The following is a 4,337-nucleotide window of genomic DNA, read 5'->3' on the forward strand; positions in this document are numbered from 1 at the left end:
CAACAAATGACTAAAGATCACGAGAATTTCCTCATGTGTTTGTTGGCCACCAGCATACTGTCTTTAGTGAAATATCTGTTCAAGTCTCTTGCCCATTTTTGAATTGGATTTTTTGTCTTTTTGGTGTTGAGGTGTTGAACTTTTCTATAGATTTTGGAGATAAGTCATTTGTCCGATATGTCATAGGCAAATATTTTCTCCCAATCTGTAGGTTCTCTTTTTACCCTTTGGACGAAGTCTTTCAATGGACATAAGAATTTAATTTTTAAAAGGTCCCAGTCATCTAGCTTCTCTTCGACTTCCTGTGCATTCTGGGTTATGTCTGATAGTCTATTTATGCCATAAATTAGGGCTCCTAGATTTCTATCTTTAATTAATTTTATAGTTTTGGGTTTTACATTTAAGTCTTGGGTCCAACTGGAGTTTGGTTTTGTGTATGGGGTGAGGTATGGGTCTTGTTTCATTTTTCTGCAAGTAGATATCCAGTTTTCCAAGGTCATTTGTTAAAGAGGCTATCTCTTCCCCATTTAATGTGTTTTGGACCTTTGTCAAAGATCAGCTGTCCATAGATGGATGGGTTTATTTCTGGGCTTTTGATTCTGTTCCATTGGTCCATCTGTCTCTGATTGCACAAATACCACACTGTTTTGACTACTGTAGCTGTATAATAGGTTTTAAGATCTGGGAGTATGAGACCTCCCACTTTCTTCTTCTGCTTCAGTAGTGCTCTGCTTATCTGAGGTCTCTTTCCATCCCATATGAAGTTAGTAATTGTTTTTTTTTTATGTCCTTAAAAAATTTTGTTCCTCGTTTCTGCAACTGGTCACGTGGTCATAGCTGATACTCAGAACTACCTTCTTCGACCACCCATTCTGTATTTCCCTTGCCCACATCAAGCACCTCAGCTGATTGTGGTTCTTTGCCTGGTGGGGTGACCCAAACCTTCATTCCTGAAGGGTCTGGGCCATTAGTAGTCATATAGAATTGGGTTGCTATAATTTTCCATTGACTTTAATCACAGGGCATGGTAGTACTAAGATATATCCTAAAGCATCTCCTGTATTTGAGACATACTCTTCTTTACCTCCATTATGTAATGTCAATCCAATTTCCCCTTGGTAATCAGGATCTATCACACCACATAGTACAGTAATGCCTTTCTTTGTCTGTTGATTCAGAGGCATAAGGAAGGCAAAATTGCTGGGTGACATTCTTAATTTCCAGTTCAATGCAATCAGTATTGTGTCTCCAGGTGGGAGTGTTCCTCCCTTTGGGACTAAGATCTCCAGACCCACAGAACATAGGGTAGCAAGGACAGGAAACAAAAATTTTTTGAGTGGGTCTCTAGGGGTAATGGTGAGTGGTACCACTCCCATTTCCACCCTTTGGTTCTTGGACCCATGAATCCTGGGTATTGGAAAAACAGCACTGTATATTGGATGCTGGTTTAAAGCATATACAACCTTCTGGAGAACACTGCCCCAACCCTTCAAGGTATTTCCACCTACTGGTGCCATAATTGTGTTTTCAGTAGGCCATTTCATTATTCTACCAAGCCAGCTGCTTCAGGATGATGGGCAAGATGGTAAGACCAGTGAGTTCCATGAGCACAGGCCCAATGCTGCACTTCATCTGCTGTGAAGTGAGTCCCTTGATCTGAAGCAATGCTGTGTGGGATACCATGACGGTGAATAAAGCATTCTGTAAGTCCATGGATGGTCTTTTTATCAGAAGCATTCTGTGCAGGGAAGGCGCATCCATATCCAGAATAAGTATCTATTCCAGTAAGAACAAAACACTGTCCTTTCCATGATGGAAGTGGTCCAATGTAATCAACCTGCCACCAGATTGCTGGCTGATCACGCCAAGGAATGGTTCCATATCACGGACTCAGTGTTGGTCTCTGCTGTTGGCAGACTGGGCACTCAGCAATGGTGTTAGCCAAATCAGCCTTGGTAAGTGGATGCCCATGTTTCTGAGCCCATGCATAACCTCCATTCCTGCCACAACAGCCACTTTGTTCGTGAGCCCATTGAGCAATGACAGGAGTAACTGGGGGGAAAAAATGACTTGTTTCCACTGAGCGTGTTATCCTATCCACCTGATTGTTAAAGTCTTCCTCTGCCAAGGTCACCTTTTGGTGGGCATTCACATGAGACACAAATATCTTTAATCTTTTGGTCCATTCAGAGAGATCTATCCACATACCTCTTCCCAATACATCCTTGTCACAAATTTTCCAATCAGGCTCCTTCCAAGTCCTAGACCATCCAACTAAACCATTAGCCACAGCCCATGAATCTGTATACAATTGTACATCTGACCATTTCTTGTTCCATGCAAAGTGAACAGCCAGATGCACAGCTCTAAGTTCTGCCCATTGGAAGGATTTCCCTTCACCACTGTCCTTCAGAGAAGTCCCAGAAAGGGGCTACAGTGTCACTGCTGTCCACTTTCAAGTGGTGCTTGCATATTGCACAGAACCATCTGTAAACCAGGCATGACTTTTCTCTTCCTCAGTCAACTGATCATAAGGAACTCCCCATGTGGCCATAGGTGCAGACTGGGAGAGGGAAGGTAATGTGACTGGAGTGGAGACTGTAGCATATGGGTCCCTTTCTCATGCAACTTGTGCCATCTGGTCCTGCTCGAGACTGATCTCTGATATACCACTTCCATTTAATGATGGAGTGCTGCTGTGCACGTCCAACTTTATGACTCTGTGGGTCAGACAACACCTAGTTCATGATGGGCAGCTCAGGTCTCATGGTCACTTGGTGGCCCATGGTTAGGCATTCAGTCTCTACTAAGGCCCAGTAACAAGCCAAAAGCTATTTCTCAAAAGGAGAGTAGTTATCTGCAGAGGACAGCAGGGCTTTGCTCCAAAATCTCAAGGGTCTGTGTTGCAATTCACCAATAGGAACCTTCCAAAGACTCCAAACAGGATCTCTGTCTGCTACTGACACTTGAAGCACCATTGGATCAGCTGGATCATATGGCCCAAGTGCAGAACAGCTTGCATGGCAGCCTGAACCTGTTGCAGAACCAGCCTTCTGTTCTGGCCCCACTCAAAACTATCAGCTTTCTGAGTGACTTGATAAATAGGATGAAGCAACACACCCAAATGAGGGATGTGTGGCCTCCAAAATCCAAAGAGACTCACCAGACATTGTGCGTCCTTTTTATTTGTGGGGGAAGCCAGATGCAATAATTTATCCTTCACTTTAGTAAGAATATCTTGGCATGCCCCACACCACTGGACCCCTAGAAATTTCACTGAAGTGGAAGGTGCCTGAATTTTTGTTGGGTTAATTTCCCACCCTCTAGCATGCAGATGTCTCACCAATAAATCTAGAGTCAATTGATACTTCTTCCTTACTAGGTCCAGTCAGCATAATGCATCAATATAGTGGACCAGCCTAATGTCTTGTGGAAGCGAAAAGCAATCAAGACCCCTACAGACTCTTATGACACATGGCTGGGAGTTGTGTAGAAGCATTGTGAAAGTATATTGTTGGCCTTGCCAGCTGAAGGCAAACTGCTTCTGATGGTCCTTTGAAGTTGGTATTGAGAAAAAGGCATTGGCCAGATCAATAGCTGCATACTAAGTACCAGAAGATGTACTAATTTCCTCATTAGTACATTGCTTTCAACAAGCAATGAAACTACATTAGGAACAAGAGCTGTAATTGAAGTCACCACATGATTAAGTTTATGATCATCTACTGTCATTCTCCAACTTCCATCTGTTTTTTGCATAGGCCAAATAGGCGAATTAAATGAGGATGTGGTGGGAATCAACACCCCTGCATCCTTCAAGTCCATGATGATGGCAGTAATCTCTGCAACCTCTTCAGGGATGTAGTATTGCTTTTGGTTTACTATTTTATATTCTGTTCCTGGTTACTTAGTGCTGCTCTGACAAGAATATACCACAAATGTTGTTGTTGTTTTCAGGTGCTGTCGATGCATTTCCAACTCATAGCGACCCCATGCACAGCAGAATGAAACACCGCCCGATCCCATGCCAGCTCCATGATCCCTGCTATACTTGAGCCCATCATTGCAGCCACCGTGTCAATCCATCTCGTCGAAGGCCTTCCCGTCTTTCATTGACCCTCCACTTCACCAAGCATGACATCCTTCTCCAGGGAATGGTCCCTTCTGACAACATGACCAAAGTAAGTGAGACGAAGTCTGGCCATTCTTGCTTCTAGGGAGCCTTTCGGCTGCACCTCCTCCAGGACAGATCTGTTAGTGCTTTTAGCAGTCCATGGTACTTTCAGCATTCTTCACCAGCACCACAACTCAAAAGCATCAACTCTTCTTCGGTCTTC

The sequence above is a fragment of the Orycteropus afer genome, unplaced genomic scaffold (assembly GCF_000298275.1).
Source record: "Orycteropus afer afer isolate SDZICR_OR568_19922 unplaced genomic scaffold, OryAfe1.0 scaffold00063, whole genome shotgun sequence".
In the NCBI taxonomy this organism is placed as follows: domain Eukaryota; kingdom Metazoa; phylum Chordata; class Mammalia; order Tubulidentata; family Orycteropodidae; genus Orycteropus; species Orycteropus afer.